Source organism: Pogona vitticeps, chromosome 1 (assembly GCF_051106095.1).
Source record: "Pogona vitticeps strain Pit_001003342236 chromosome 1, PviZW2.1, whole genome shotgun sequence".
In the NCBI taxonomy this organism is placed as follows: Eukaryota; Metazoa; Chordata; class Lepidosauria; order Squamata; family Agamidae; genus Pogona; species Pogona vitticeps.
The window spans coordinates 84653648-84670911 of record NC_135783.1 but is presented as its reverse complement, the minus strand read 5'-3'; the positions used below and the strand labels follow the sequence as shown (position 1 = coordinate 84670911).

The 17264-nt window shown below is 43.9% G+C and overlaps 1 protein-coding gene across 2 annotated transcripts in view; it reads left to right on the top strand.

Moving 5' to 3' along the window:
* Window positions 1-4019: 4019 nt before the first annotated feature.
* TMEM200A (transmembrane protein 200A) overlaps window positions 4020-17264 on the top strand; it is a 62520-nt gene continuing 49275 nt past the window's right edge. Inside the window, exon 1 of one of the 2 annotated variants that reach the window (XM_078383358.1) lies at window positions 4020-4419. The gene's annotated coding sequence lies outside the window, so the exon portion shown is untranslated. The remainder of the gene's footprint in view (window positions 4420-17264) is intronic. The other variant, XM_072996810.2, reaches the window with a different exon arrangement.

The following is a 17264-nucleotide window of genomic DNA, read 5'->3' as shown; positions in this document are numbered from 1 at the left end:
CACTGAAACAACCTGGAGGTTCATGTGGTCATCTAAACTGAATATAGTCATTCCGATTTGGCTTGCCCGTGGCTGCAATTGAAAATAATGTAGCTTTGCACTAGCTTGATTCATAGTTTGTTTCGGCGATCATATGAAGACCTTGGATTGTTTCGGTGGCAGTGTCCACACTGTCTCCGCAATCCAACGTGGCTTGATCTGCACCCACAAAACCCCCTTCCTTTGATCCACCCCTCCTGCCAATCCCCTGCTTTCATGTTATGGTCCTCTGTCATGCCACTGGTGTTATTTAAAGGGCTGCATAATGGTCAGGAAAAAGGAACAGTTTCCCAGAGTTCTCTCCACATGTTGTTATACACACATGCATGAATATACTGCAGTATGCTGGATTTTGTCAAAGTTGTTTCGATTTTTTAATCATTTCTTTTTCTTTCTTTCTTTCTTTCTTTCTTTCTTTCTTTCTTTCTTTCTTTCTTTCTTTCTTTCTTTCTTTCTTTCTTTTCCCCTTTTTCTTTTTTTCTTTTTGGCCTGTGCTGAAGCAATTTAGCATGACTCCAGTGAAAGGTTACGGAGTGGATGTTCCTGCTGTCCCAAAAACAGCACATCCCAGCTTACTATGTCACCAGAGATCCACATAAAGTTACACCTCCTGGTCCTTCGGCAGAACAAAACAAATGCTCACAGAAGGAAAACCCTCTTTGGATCATTAGGAAAAAGTAGAAGCCCCTAGCAACAGGGAAAAAGAAGACTAATTTGGAAGCAAAATGAGGACAGACTGATTCACATTGATCTTTGCATCTTGCAGTCATGGAAAAATCCTTCAAATTAAGCCATGCCAATTCCACAGCAAATCCCAAAGTATTTGTTAGTGTAGTCACTGACATACTGTTGACTGGTATGTTTACTCCGTGGTGTCAATTTGCTCTGCACCAGTCGTAGCTGCCAGGCAGTCGTATGTTTTAGACATTACTGGAGGGAGGGGAATTTCATCTTCTCATATAAGGATCACAACAGGAGGTGGTCACATGTTGAACTTTATAACCTCAGGAGTGTACTATAATCTGCTTCCAGTTTAATTTAAACCACCAGAAGGGTTGTTGGTATAACTATTTCTTTTATTATTGGTGTGAGTGACTGAAAAGAAATGAGTCCTTAATATTTCCAGGTACAGGAACCTCACACCTACTTTCGAGGTTTGAACACAATTATTGGCTTCCTGTGTCAATGGAGTTACTTGTTTCCAGAGTCAATAGAGTGATGTGCTGGGCTTTTATTACCACAGCAGGAAAGGATTATGTACCCAGAGCAGCTGTTGGCCACAGCAATATGATCACTGTGAATTGTTTGTAAGTGCTTACTATGTGCTTTGTGTGCTATAAAGCCAAATAATAAGACAAAAATATTTGCCAGTGAGATCAGTTTTCTCTCTTGTACATAGACAGCCACAGCCACCACTTGGGGGGGGGGTGTCCTTTAAAATAGGATAAGAAATTGAGTGCAGAGGGATGAAATATTTGGATCATACCTGCTTAAAAGGTTTTGCCAGTTTTGTTTTGTCCCAAAGGTGAGAAATTCAAAATACTATATATTTTTAAAATAAACAATGTTTTTGTGTGTTTGTGTGTGCATGTGTAAGAAAGAGAAAGGCAAGGTTAGAAAGCAGTAAAGAACAGTAATTTTCCTTCCTGAAAGTTCACATTCTTCTTGAGAAGGCACCAGAAGTGAACCTGTTTCTTGGAGACCAACATATTTCCAACATCCCAAGTAAGTCTTGCTAAAATTAAAATATTTCAAAGAATGCACCACCCCGTTATCCAAACAATTCGCTCCAACAGCACCAAGACTTTTCTTACTCATTGAACAACTCTGAATAACAAGGATGTGAAATCTCCAAGGGACCCAGAAGAAGAACTTGGTTCTCTGACACAAAAGTCCTTTGGAATGCCACAGGTTCAGAAGGGGCTGTGTCCCCCAACACTGCTGAAAAATAACCATTTCTCACCCCCTGCCAGATATGCTCCCTCCCACCCTTGCTGTGCTGTTCACCACCGAGGAAGCCATTGTAGAACATATGGAGACTTTTCTTGACAAGTCCAGTGAAGTTATCAATGGTACACTAATGGTGATGATGCCAAAAAATACCCAATACATTCTTAAGTACCGTGTTTGTTTGTCTGTTTCCCTTATTTTCTTCCAGATATGAATTATTCATAGGGTGATTTTCCTTACTGCACATAAAATTTTTGCTGGCGTTCCCGATGCCCTTGTCTTCTGCATTAGCGTTGATATATTCTAACTTGATTTCTTCCACCGTGCAGGCTTCTAAATGCACTGAATGTAACTTTATAGATAGAATAAGGGAAATCTGCAGGTGTGTTGCAGTGGCATGCAGTAACCAAATTTATGCTCATAAAACAGAGCTGGGACTGGCAGGAGGTACAGTATTTTGGACTTATAACCAGTCCAGAGGATCAAGCAGGAGGAGTCTCACCCTCGTATTTTGTGTGCGTGTTTTGTGTTCTGGCCACAAGCTGCTTACGGCTATAACTTCAGAATTTCCCAGCAAGTGGTCAAATTAGTTGTTGGTGGTGGGAAGCCTGTGGTCTATGAAAGTAACTTTTTCATGCTCTGGTCGCATACCATTTATTCCAGAGGAAACATCTGTCCTCCCATAAGACAAGGCTAACTCCATCTGCTCATGATGCCTCAGGAAAACGAGACCTTTCTGCGGGCCTGGGAAACATGCCATTGTCCATAAGAAGAAGGGGACATTTTCTCTCCCCCGCAACCCTTTGGGGAGTTCCGCCCGTCTCACCCGCACTCGCCCCTTCGGGCTCAACATAACGTATGTTCAAGGAAGCGCCGCAAGAAGCCTCCGCGAGCACTGGGGTAATATTTGCTCTCTTGAAGCTGCAAAGTGGCGCGGGGATGAGACGGGAGATCGGGGTGAGACGGGGTGAGATCAAGGGAAGGGAGACAGCAGGAGTCCGGCAAAAACTCCAAAACACCTAACGTGAGCTGGGGTGGTGGTGGAGGAGAGGTGGTCTCACGTCGCATCAAAGCAAACGCTGCCCTTGCAGTATGGGAGGCGCCCCTCTGCTGACTCCTCCTTGTCTCCCCCCCCCCCTTTGTCCTCTCGGGTCACGCTTTCCCCTTTTATTCGTTATTCTCCGTCTCTGTTGACAATGTTTTGCGCCCCCGCGCCTTTTTAGACACAAAGATTTTGGGAAACGGAGTTTCGTTGACAGCGATCATAAAGAATTCCTGACGAAGTTACTTATCAGCCTGCCGGCTCCGATCTTCCCCGGACCGTCGGATGACGGGAGCGTTGCAAAAGCGCTTCAGTGCCCAGGGACGCTTTTGTCTACAGAACCGCTCGCTATTCCGGATCAGCCAATGCGAAGTATTAGCAGAGTTACTACTAGGCAAAACAACCAACGATAACATAACTTGCTGGTGGGGAAAATGCGCGCGCCTACACTGGTTGGTTTTATTCTAGGAGCTCCTCCAGGCCACGGGGTTCCGTTTCTGTTGCCCACACCCAGGAATCGCGTCAGTTGGACAACCTGACGGTCCCTGGAAAGCGCGGTCCAAGAGATTTAGTGGCCGCTCCCTGGGGAACGAGTTGGAAGGCGTGGCGGGGAGCGAAGAGCGAGCTTCTTCTCCACGTCGCCCACCCCTCCCCACCGATAGGGCGCCGATGGTTGTGCCCAGGCAGAATGGCCTTCTGACCCGGCTTAGCTTGGGGTCGGGAGAGCGCATTTCTACCACGCGGAGGGGGGGGGAGAGAAGGAGCGAGCGGGAGGGGCGAGTGGCTCTCGAATCGAGGAAGAGCAGCAAAACTTTTCGAGCTCGCCTGTTGTTGAGCTGCTGTTGCTCTCCGTTCCGCCCCCCTTCTCTCTCTCTTCCCCCCCCCGAGCCGCGACCCCATCCTGGGAGACGCCTCCCATTCGCCGCTGCCGAGGAGGTGCCCGCTGGCCCCGCCCCCAGGAGGGAAAGCCCCTCCCGCCCATGGCCCCTCTCTGCCTTTCCCACGGAGCCGCCGGGGCTCCCACATCTGGCTGCGCTTCGGCGGAGGCGGGCAGGCGGGAGACGAGCGGGAGCGGCGCTAGACCTTCGCCAGACGCTCGCCTAAGCCCACCAGGCGTGCCCTCCTCGTGCACCCCTGCTCCGCCCTTTCCCTTCGCCGGCTTTGTGTGAGTGCCTGACACCTTCGCCCCGGCCTCCCTCCGTGGCTCTTCCTTCTGCCCCAGCCCCGTTGGGAACGCGGGGGGGGGGGAGGATGGAGCCAGGCGCGGCTGCCCCGGCGGGTCTGCCTCACGCGAAGCCGCCTCGCCGGTGAAGGAAGGCACTCCGCGGACCGAGGCGGCGGCGAGAGGAGCCGCTCGACCACCGGGGAGCCTCACGCCTTTGCTACAGGTAAGTGACGGTGACGCCCCGGGGAAGGGAGGGAGTACCGGACCCCCCACCCCACCCCCTGGCCCCATCTCTGCGCAGTCGTCGCCCTCCCGCGCCTCGGTTCCTGAAAGAAGCGCCCGCAGAACAGGGGAGCCGCCGCCGCCGCGCGCCTCGGGATTCCCGCCGAAGGGAAGGAGCCACTCTTTGTTCTTCCTGCGGCTTCGGCTGCGCTGAGATCGGGAGGGGAGGCAGGCTTCCGATGACGAAAGAAAGGGACGGGAGCGAAGAGCGGGGACTCCTCGAAGAGGAGGGCGCCCCTGCCTCCTAAATAGGGTCACCAGGCTCGCCGGCTCCTCTCTTGTAGGCTTGGCTCTGAAGGAGCCCGAATTTCTTCCGCAACCGTTCCTTGTAAGCCTCTTGTTGCTTAAGAAATGGACCTTCGCCTGGGGTGGATGGGGGGAGTTGGTGTTCTCTCAGGAGTAGTTCCGAGGCTACATTTAAAGGATCGTCGCTTTTTATATATAGGATTTATACCTTTCGCGCACATAGTCTCTCTCACACACAACAGTTGTTTTGGTTCATGCATGGATGAGTGGAACAGATGGAAGGTATCAAAGGTGGGGGGGGGCGGGAGCATACTTTCCTTACTCAGGGTAGCAGTAACAAGGCATTCCGGTCACTCTGACCTTAAATCGCATTAGAACTGCATCCCGGATTGTTAATTAATCGGGCAGATGGTGGCAAGCAGAGTGTCACACACAGATGACCCGTTAATGAAGAGTTCAGTGGTCCCTAGTTAAAATTCGCTATGTTTGATCGCTTCACACAGAATCCATATGCTGCACTGCAGAAGTCAAAGTGTGGAGACTTCCTTAATCCAGAATTCTTTTGAAAGCAAAATAGTTTACTTTTAACCTGAATTCTAGTGTAAGCCTTATTATGTTTACTTAGAAAATTTATATTTGTTTCCATTCTATATAGGATATAGACAAACTGCACTTGTAAAACAGAACACCAAGTAAAACTAGAAATGAAATCCCAAATGCTAGATTCTGACTAACTTAACTTTTTGAAAGTTGTGGAATTAATCAGAGTGGAATCACAATTTGATCAGTGTTCTTTAGTACCATACAAGCTTTTCTCTGAAATCCTACATCCAAATACAGTTTTAAAGATGAATGTTTTAGTCATGTGAGCTGCAATCTTGCACACAAGAAAGCAGTTTAAATGTTATAGCCACTGTAAGGGGAGGATTGTGGCCATAGGAGTGAGAGCTAGAATTTTCTCACTCAGTAAAACTCTTTCTCGAGAGAAGTTACAAAATTTGTGACGGATTTCAGTAAGGTGATGATGTCCTTTGGGATGACGCAAGTGAAATATGCTCCTATTCCTAAAGTAGGTGTGCAGACTGACTAAGTGTTTTCCTTCAAAAAAGAAAAATCAATCTGGGAAGAAAAAGCAAGAGATAATGGCTATATTATTTAATGAGAGTATTATAGCTGAGTGATTTGGCAATCATGGTTCATCTTTTTTTTCTTAAAATACTGTATAACACTTTAACATCTATACTGTGTTGCCAGTAACATTTCTTTTTTCAGCACAATACTTGTTAGAGTATAATTATGAGGCAATTTGGGTAATTTAGTGCATGGATAACAATGTCTTTTTCTCTGAACAGAAAGCAGTTTTCACACGGAGAAAAGCTGAGGTGCAGATATATAGTAATTTGGAGAAGAAAATCGTATGCATTTTGTATTGTGTTGGCATAGAAACATATTTTACTTGTTGCTCCTTTGTTGGCATCAGCATGATTCAGATGTAAGCTCACTGTGAGGAAAAGAAGGAAAGGCTTGAATTTACTCTTCTCTCCACTTGTGGACAGTCAGGCTAAATAAGGACTCCCACCTGTCCTCAGAGACAGACCTTGCTTGGACTTACAGAATGAGTCTATAATGAGACTGACGTTTTAGCTGTCGAGCATAAGTGAATGTTTAGTGTCCTTCACACCAATAAATCTGGTTACCCAGCAGTTCCTCTTGGTGAGATTTCTCTTTCATATAAATACCTCTGTCAACCTGCCCCAGCCTGCCAGACAGGGTGGACTACACATTGGCCTGGGGTGATGGAGTTGCAGGTGACAAAGGGACCCTTGCATGTCACCTCACCAACTGCTGCTCAAAAGTTTGCCTCTTGTCACTTTCTGTTACATTCTCATCTAAGCAAAGGGAGAAAGAAGACCTGAAGTATAACCCTTGTTTGATGTGGGTATGAATATTCAATATACATACTGTACAATATAGAAATTGCATTTTGCACTGGTATACATGCCAATACATGCAGATTTTCATATATGTAACAAAGGAGGATGAGTATGCCTTCATTAAGGAACTCCTCTATCCCATGTATGGAGATTGAATGCCGTGTCACAAATGCATAGGAAGCCTTACGTTGAGTCAGACTGTTGGTCCATCCAGCAGAGATGTAACCACTTAATTTCTGAATGTAAATTTATTGGGGGAGGCGGTCTCTGCGCCCTCTTGTTCTTTGATGCTTCCCTGAAGGAGTGGAGTGAGTAGGGGAGCAGGCAACACAAAACCACAGACATAAACAATATTCCACAAAGTTTGAGTTTTGCAACCCTTGACTCAATGTGATTAAGCTTTGTCCAGTCATTTCCTATCCAGATCAGCTTTCCAGGCTTACACAGGAACACTAGACTGGAAACCCTGAAAATGTCTTATCTTGAAACCGAAGAGCTAGATGGGACTTTGTGGATCACAGAGTCCAACCCTTGTCAGGGAGGCACAGTGTAGAACTGAACTTCCGGCTCCAGAGCCAGATATTTAAATCACTTTCTTGGCTGTACTCGTGTCACTGCCTCTCTGTTACTTTCCACATATAGAAGAGGACAAGGGAGATGAGAAAGGCTTCTCTCTAAGCATGGTGAGCTTATCTGTGTAGGAATACTTGGATAGGACTTATGAAATGCCTCCTTGGGGTAGTGTGTGTGTGTATGTGTGTGTACACACACACACACACACACACACACACTGCACCTCTCTTAGCTTCACATACGCAATGGAAGTGGCTCATTTTTCTCACCCTATTGTGGCTTTGTGATCCATTGCAGTATTATCTTGCTGACTGGCAGCAAATTTCCAAGCTTTCAGGAAGGATTCTTTCCTAGTTCTACCTGGAGTGACCAAAAATAGAGCCTGGCTCCCTCTGTATGCAGTACGTATGCTCTATTATTGAACTGTCCATTGCCCTTTGAAGGTAAAATAGGAAGCAGTGCGACATCCTGGTTGTTTTTTTCCTGGTGGCTGGGCAACCCATTGACTTTGGCAAAGATGTCCCATTGTCCTTTTTCAGCTAATAATCCTAGCATGCTCTTGTTTGTATGCACACAGATATTCACACAAGTGGGAATCTTTGTAGAATTGACTCTAGAAATCTAGCTGCCTCTAGATGGCAATTTCCAACATTACCAGTTGTCTACACTACTAACGGCTGGGGTGCTTGAGCAGAAAATCCAGAGAATTGTACAGGACTTTTGTTAGATAGAGTGTATTACCAAGTGGTGTCTCTGCTGGTTCGTCTTTTCTGTCATCAAGATTGGTAGACATGACCGAAAGAGCTGCCATAAGCCCTGGATAGTTTGGACATGATGATGGGTGCCAAATGTTCAACTCTATCTAACATGAATTTTTTGGACATAAGGACATGCTGGTTTTTACCATTGGGTAGGCATGAAATAAACTTTGAAATCAACCCTAATCCCAGCTGCAAAAGAAAAGGAGGGGGTGATGAACATATCATCAGTAGAGAATCACTAGACAGATCCAGACTAATGTTATCATTTATAGCACTGATTTCCCCCATTCTAACCCATGGTTAAACTGGTGCAGTTTCATTGTAGCATCCTTTAAAAATGGACACAGTTATCAATGTCTGTAGTAGATACAGCATCCTCTACTATGGTATTTTTCTGGTGAAAGAGTAGCTATGTTTCAACCTTAACAACAGAGGCTGTCAGCATTTGGGATAGGATTCTGCTATCAGTTGTGAAGCACTTCTAAAGACTCTCTTCGTCGCTTTGATGAATCTGAAAGCTGATGAAACTGAGAAATCAAAAGGACATTCTTTGATACACTGTCATCAAGGTTCCTTTATAATTCACTATGAAAGGGTTCTCTTTTTTTCTCTCTCTCTCTCTGTATGTATGTAACTACAAATAGCGTGCAAAATACATGGCAGTATATATTTATTGCAAAATTCTGTCTCACAAGACATATCATAAAGTATGGAAAGCATTTTTGAGCAGGACCCATTACTCAGGAAAGAATTCAGTGATGGGACTCTGATGGTTACTGTAAGGTTTGTCTTTTTCTGAGAGTTAAAATGCTGGGGAAACAAATTCTGAAAAAAATGGGCTGCAGGCCATGACAGTGAATGTGAAATAAAACTTGATAGTCTTAGATCTGCCACAAGACTTTTTCATGATTTTGCTGCAACGTACTCACATAATGTATCAGGCTGTAAAGTTTTAAAAGCAGAATTTTTTTTGGGGGGGGGGGAAGAAGAGCTTTTTATCACATGATAAAAAGGTACACAAAGTTACATAGTTGAAATCTTAATTTCCTTCTTTAATTATGCATTATTTTGTAGCATGATTAATTTGAGCAGAGATAATATTACACGATAAGAGCTGTGATAATTTTTCAATATGCTTCACGTAGTTGGGAACTTTTCAATTAAACTTTGCGGGTGATTTGAAGAGATTAATTAAAAAAATTCTGAAGGGTAAAGTAGCAACCACCTGTAAATTAATTAAATGTGGCAGAAGTTAATGAGTTTCTAGTGCATTTAGTGAAGGACGTCCATGGAAAAAAGATCACTGTCTCTTGGAAAATCTTTAATTTAAAGCCCTGCTGTTGAATACATAGTTGGGTTGATGGATCTGAGATCTTTATAGAGTTACAAGGGAGTGAGTCCTACTCTGATTAATGGAACTATCTCAGCCAAATATGTTTGCCATGGAAAACCTATGTGAAACAAAACACTGTAAGTAACAATCCTCCTATGTTTGCATTGGCATACGAATGCTGCAAATATTAACGTATCCTAAGTATAGCTGGCAACAGTTTTTCCTAGATTTGCTTCTGTGTCATTGCCAGCTTCTTTATATGACCAAATGAAGTGGTGAGAAAACCCTCTTTAGAATTTCTGCCCATCAGATGTCTGTTTAAAAATGAAGTAAGATCAGTTTTAAAAAAAACTAAAGGTAGCAGCCCAGCTGAAATGTGTGTTTTGAAAGCCATCTGGTGTTCTGGGTAAAAATGTAAAAGTAAGTGTTTCTTGTCATCATTCCACCTTAAACATGTAAACAATAGTATGACAAGTCTAGGATCAAACCATTAGAGCTAATTTGTATTTGTTTTTAAGTTAAATTCATATTTTCAGAGGTAAAACCTCAGAAATTATGAATCAACTATAATGCTTTGACAACTATTTGGAAGTAACCTGCTCTTCCCACAGAGAAAATAAACACTTTGGTGGGTAAAAAAATGCACATTTTCTTTAAAATGGTGGTGAAGAATGGAACTAATGCTTCAAGCCACAGTGTTGGTGTATCTGTGAGAAAGGTGATCCTTTCATTAAATGTGAAGCCATTATAGTTTTTGTTTGTTTTGTTTTGTAAGGGACAAATGTAAGCCAGATCTAAGCCTCAGGATCTGTTCAGTACCAGTACTTATCATTGCAATATGGTAAAGGTAAAGGTTCCCCTTGACATTTAGTCCAGTCGTGTCTGACTCTAGGGTGTGATGCTCATCCCCTGTCTCCAAGCCGTAGAGCCAGCATTTGTCCATAGACAGTTTCCATGGTCACGTGGCCAGCGCGGCTAGACATGGAACGCCGTTACCTTCCCACTAAGGTGGTACCTATTTATCTACTCACATTTTTACATGTTTTCAAACTGCTAGGTTGGCAGGAGCTGGGACAAGAGACGGGAGCTCACTCCGTCACGTGGATTCAATCTTACGACTGCTAGTCTTCTGACCCTGCAGCCCAGAGGCTTCTGCAGTTTAACTGGGAGTGCCACCACGTCCTTTATCATTGCAATAGGTTTTGTTAAATTTATAGTGAAAAGAATAGTACTTGTTGGCATGTGCAGAGTACTAAATAACCCCATCTACACATCTGAAATTGAAAAGGAAGGGTCAAAATGATAGATATTTCTGACAGCTTGGTCTTGCAATTTAAATACTTTTTGCACATACTTAGGACATTCCCACAAAGGATTGCTATGTGGAAAACCACAGCCCTGCTAAATCCTTTATTTAGTTCTCTGATAGTGTTTAAAAATGTTGCTCTATGTGGGTAAATTTTTCTTGGTAGGAGATAAATTCATCCTTGAAGATCATACTAGTAAGAGGACAGACTATGATGTAGATCATAAATTAAAGGGTTCAAAGAAGGTACTCTTTGAGATTATATACATGAACTAATTTTGTCACCTGCCCATTCTCTAGGGCATGATATATATTATTCTAATGCCAAAATCTAAGCCTACATTTCAATCCATACCATCTCTTGCAAAAATTTTCATAAAGCATAAATGTAATAGACATATAATAAATGCAAGACAATGCAGGTACAATACTGTGATCAGGTAACTGGTGTTCTTGTCCAGTCTGCTGTCAAGTACTGTTGATGGGTACCTTTTTGTAGTTGTTTTACTCTGAAACTGGACTTTGAATGGAAGGTCATTCAAAATAGAGAACTGTCCTCTGTAAAGTGGATGTATGGAGAACCACTGCCAGTCATCATAGATAATAATAAGCTAAATGAGGCAATGGTCTGACTTAGAATAGGTTTGCTTTGTGCAGTTGTATGCTATGGTTTAAACAGAGATCACAAAGGGTGCTGCATATTTAAAACTACAAGATATCCTGGTTCAAATCTTTTGAACTCACTAAATATTCTTCAGCAAGCTAATTATCCTCTCAGACACAGCACTCTCCCTGCAATAAGATGGCAGCAAGCTTCTTGTAAGGATGGATGAAACAATGTTTGTGGAACATTTGGAGTAAAGCACTTATTTGCAGGAAATTTTTTATATACCTATATTAGCAATACTGAAACACACTGCAGGTTTTGGGTGAGCCCCAAGTTTTGAAGAATGATAAAACCAACAGAATCCTATTAGTGTTTGTGTAAGGTTTTCATAACCTGCCATGGGTAATTGTGATTAATTGAGAGAGTGCTTGGAGGGGTTCTCAACTGTGCAGTGAGGCACCTGAACAGGCATTCAATGTGCCCCAGCACTATATCAGTTAGCTGCAGTTCACTGTAACAAGTTATACTGTTCTTATAGAAACACCTGTAGGATTCTAGCCAAAATCTTTTTCTGGTGACATCCACCCAAAAAAGCTAGTATAGAGAGAACAGGTTCAGTGACCATGAAATGCTGATTTGACCAGGAAAGAGACAGGGAAAAGAGGGGATTTGGCATGGAACATCTGCAGTGTAGGTATGACTGGGGGGGAGGGGCAAGCATAGAATAAAATATTGTATAGGACAGCATAACCGGCTAACTGGTTTTATTGATTTATTTGATTTATATACCACCCATCTAGCAAATTGCTACTCTGAGTGGTGAACAACAGAAATGAAAAACACATTTTAGATAAAACATAAATTATATAAAGATTAATTACTACAGACTCTCTCATTGAGAATAACAAGACTGACAGCAGAATAAAATGATCAGTATGTGTCTCTCCTTCGTCTTCCTCTATCCCAGTTAATTGGGGAGAACCTTCTCAAAATCTTCTCTAAAAAGCTATGTTTTGAGATGCTTTTTAAAGACACAAAGGAAGGGCACTTGATGTAACCCTTTGGTCATTGCATTCCCTAAGAAGGGCATCTCTGCTGAGGAGGCCTGACCTTAGGTTGTTGTTTTCCGGGCCGTTGGTGGCGTTAACACCCATAGGCAGGAGGTCTGTAAGCACTGGGTCAGATGGGCAGTCGAACCTGGCAGAAGGCAAATAGCGAGGTCCTAAACATTTAGGGCTTTAGATGTTAGAACCAAGACCTTGAATCTGCATGGTAACCAGCGCAGGCAGACCAGAATTGGGGTTATATGACTGAATTTCGAACTGACTAGTACAATAAGCAACAGCACCCTATGTACAACATTTTGTTTCATTTGAGACACATTACTGTTAAGGGACGTGGTGGCGCTGCGGGCTAAACCGCAGAAGCCTGTGCTGCAGGGTCAGAAGACCAGCAGTCGTAAGATCGAATCAATGCGACCGAGTGAGCTCCCGTCACTTGTCCCAGCTCCCGCCAACCTAGCGGTTCGAAAGCATGCAAATGCGAGTAGATTAATAGGGACCACCTCAGTGGGAAGGTAACAGTGTTCCATGTCTAAGTCGCACTGGCCATGTGACCACAGAAGATTGTCTTCAGACAAAACGCTGGCTCTATGGCTTGGAAACGGGGATGAGCACCGCCCCCTAGAGTCGAACATGACTGGACAAAAATTGTCAAGGGGTACCTTTACCTTTACCTTACTATTAGCCAAAGGACACTGGGAGGAAAGTGTATCTGCTTGTACAGCTGGGTAGCTCAGTGGTTTAGGAAGCTGACTGTGAAGTCAGAGGTTGGGAGTTCAATTCTTGCCTTGACAGGGGCTACACTTGATGATCTATAGCAGTGGTTTCCGATCTTTTTCAAGTCACTACTCCCTTTTATAATAGGCAAGTAACCTGTGACCCCACTGCCATATTTGCCTAAAAAAGCATTTTGACTGGGGTAAAGTCATCCCATTTTAGAAAGCAGAGGCTTCTTTCTCTCCCGAGGGCCTGTTTCTTATACATACACATACACACTAATTTTAATATCTGGCTCTGAAAGGTCAAGGTAGAAATTATTTAACAAGGATGACAACACATAAGGTGACTCAAGACTTCCCAGAAAACACTTTGTCGCCCCCTTGGGAGTCATGACACTCAGGTTGGGAAACACTGATCTATAAGGTCCCTTCTAGCTCTGCAGTTCAAAGATTATATAAATGGTTCCAGGATTATGGTAGTGATAAGCACCCATAGACCATCAAGAAAGGGTCCTTTTACAGGTCAGTGCTCTTGTACACTCAAGAAACATTATCTCGATTTAGCAAATCTCTTCAGACTTTGAATAGGGCTGGATTATAGCTGGCACTTAAGAGTGGTCTACTTTCAGGATAGCCCTACCATAGGGCAAAAGAAGATAGTCACTTCATGTAAAAGGTAACTGAGCATGCAAAACTGCAGAAAATAATACAAATGTGTGACTCTAGCTGCTGTGCTAACATCAGGTGCAATGGGGGATGCCCTCTCATTGGCAGTGAAGTAAGATTTTGCAGAGAGCCTGTTTAGTTCTTCTTCGTGGCCTCTCTGAATCACACTATGGGTGATCCACTTCTGCACGGAGCCTCTTTGGAATATTCTAGAACAAGGGTCTCAAACATGCGGCCCAAGGGTGATTTGTGGCCTGCCGAACAATAGTTTGTGGCCCCCACCTTGCTTGCCTCCCCTGAAGTGCCCACGTATCCTCTGCTGTCAAGAGTAAAAAAAAAAAAGCCTCGCCTCGCTTCCCGGCTCTCCCCCAAGACAGCACCTCTTGCACCCTCCATCCGGAACTGCAGCCTGCCAGTCAGCCCACCTGTCTGCCGGCTGCAGTTCCGGATGGAGGATGCAAGAAGCGCTATCTTGGGAGAGAGCTGGCGAGCAAGGCACGCTGCCGGCCCTTTTCCCTGAGCGCCTGAGCCGCCGCCAAGCAATGCCTGAGAGCGGCGCTCGCTCCCGGCCCCTCCTCGAAGAGCGCCTCCAAGCCACCAACAGCAGCTGCCACCGCCACTGCCTCTTCCAGGGAAGTGGCTCTCTGGCTCTCTTTCTCTCTCAGCACCCCAAGCACTAGCCCAGCCAGCAACAGCCTCAGCACCCAGTGGTAATTCCTCCACCTCCTCCTCCTGCTTCAGTCGCCTCGGCTCTGAAGGCTGCCTGGGCTCGCCTCACAAAGTTAGCTCCTCTGTCGTGGTGGGGGTAGCTGCTGCTGCTGATTCACACATCCCGCCCATTCTCCCCACTGTCACGCCATGCGATATTTTTCTCCTTGCGGCAGTTGACACAATTGAAGGCAGAGTCCTGGTGCCAAGGTACTTATACCAAGGGGGGGAGGTCTATTCTAATGTGCTTTTTGCTACCGCAGAAGCTCTAGAATATTCCGAAGAGGCTTTGTGCAGGCATGGATCACCCAGGGTGTGAATCACAGAGGTCCACTCGAAGAACTACAATTACAGGCGAATAACCTGCCGTTTCTGTATGTGAACTGAGGGAGTGGTGTGAAGGATGCCATCTTTTCCATTGCCTCAGCCATGAAAGTGTCTTTGGCTTGCCCTCAGTGTTGCTGTTATGTAGAAGCCACTATCAGCCTACTTAGCATTTCTCTTCAGAAATAAGTCCTGCAGATGTTGTGTTGAGTATTACTTTCAAGTAAAAGTACATGTGAGTTTAAATTGCTCCTTGTTGTGGCTGTACAGCACTTACACAGGACTGCCCTCTGTGTGAGGAGGTAGGATGGCTCTACTTTGCAGGATCCTCTAGCTGAACCCTGAGAGACTGAAGGATGTCAAAAGAATGCTTAAATGGCCTTGTTCTCTGGAGCATGTACAAAATGCTGCAGCTGTGCTTATTGGATCTGAGGCTGAAGAAGGGTTTCCCTTTCTCACTGACTCAGCACTACATTTTATAAAAGCAGGATTTTTTACTTGGCAACCATGCACAAGCAGCAACTGTCACTCTTTAGGGAGCAGTTGAACTTTTCTTGGGTTTGATCTCAGTGAAAAGAAAGTAGGAAGCACACAGAACTTACTCATTCTGTTGAATAACGAGCTGAAGGAATGGCTGTTTTGTTAGTTTTATTTTAGAACCAGGATACTACAGGGGATTTCTCACAGATTTCTTTAGGGAGATATATCTTACAGTCCCCCTGGAGCTAGTGGAACAGCCAAGATTGCCTTTTGCAACGTAAGGAGCAACGAAAGACCAAACACAGCTCTCTGCAGCTCTGATCCAAAAATAAAACATAGCTATGAATTAGTATCTTTTCTTTTTAAATTAAATGTCCTTTTTAAAAAACTGCTGTCTCTCAAATCCTAAGCAATAATCTTCTCCAGGCTGATCTGACAAAACGTCCATAAGCTTACAATATCAATGTTGGGGATAGATTGTTCCTGAGTCCGGAGACACTTAATCTAGATCCTCCTGCCACATTTGCACACTACTCTTCATTTAAATTGTTCCGGACACAATGCATGCCAGCTTGTCCCACGTGAGGATGGGCCTAGGATAAATTGCACTTTGGGAGAGAAGTGACTTGAACTGCTAACTCTGTCGGCTTGTGCAAGGCCACCCCAGGACATTTATGGGGCTTGGAGCAGGTGTGATATTGAAGGTTTTGCTACTGCTGCCTTCTACAAGGAGCCAAGCACAAAGCTGTGTCCCAGTTTATTTTCTTACTTATTGCAGAGTGTGCCAGTCTGGAAATTGAAAAAGAAATGTAATTTATAACTGATTGGAAGAAGATTATTTTTCTAGTTAAGATGGTGACTGAAAAATATTTTTTCTAGTTAACACCCAAACAACCTGTAGCATGGTTTTGTTTTTGTTTTTTAAAGCTACAGAGACTTGATTTTGGCCATCCGTGTTTACTGCAGACGAGAGGAATGCAGATTTGTGGTTTTGGAGTACCCAGAATTGTCCAGGAACAATTGTCCCCGAAGACAGTACCTTAACAAATAAGAAGATGATGACATAGCCCTTGAGCTTAGTTTGGCATGCGTTGAGCTTGGCATCCCACATCGCCACCCAGTTTTGTTTACCCAAAATCCTATTTTGTCTTCATGGGAGCCCTGCAGAGAATCTTGAGCTGAAAGAGAACATTTGGCCCAAAGCCTGTTGGGGACATCCGAAGCCAGGTCTTTCAGCTCTTCGTCCCACTGTCTATCATACTGTATAACACTGGATTTGGGGCAAATACTTCACAGTTATGGAGTGCTCATTGCCTTTTTTTTTTTTACTGGATCTCAGTGATTAGAGTATATATTTTAATTGCATTTTAATTATTTTATCTTTTTATTTTAATTGTTGTAAACTGCCCAGAGACCTTTGGGTAGTGTGGGTGGCATATTAGTTAGTTAGTTAGTTAGTTAGTTAGTTAGTTAGTTAGTTAGTTAGGTAGGTAGGTAGGTAGGTAGGTAGTTAAATGAATGAATGAATGAATGAATGAATGAATGAATGAATGAATGAATGAATCAATCAATCAATCAATCAATCAATCAATCAATCAATCAATCAATCAATCAATCAATCAATAAAATGTCATTGGGGGGAATAGTATAAGAGCCAGGATACAACCTCCCAGGTCTGTTGCTAGAAGTTCTAAGTTGGGGTGGCCTTTTGTAAAAAAAAGATGCCAAGAATAGTTAAGTGAAAAGTAAACTGAGTCTTGATGGGTTGGTAAACAATTAAGCAGTTTTTGTATCCTCCACCGGGAAGTGAATACGAATTTATGGAAGGCAGGTGAAACCTCATGAGGTTAGTAGTCCAAGGGATATTTAGGGTGGTTGCATCTGCATTGACTCTCCTCAAATTCATCACCATGGCTGTTGGTCTGTTTCTGTGTTATTGAAATGAAGGAAGCTGGGTTGCATCCTTGCCTGGATGAGAGGCTGCCATAGAAATGGATGCATGCAGTCTTGAGCTCCATGATGGAAGAAAGATGGGATGTACATATACTAAATAAATGTATAAGTAGAT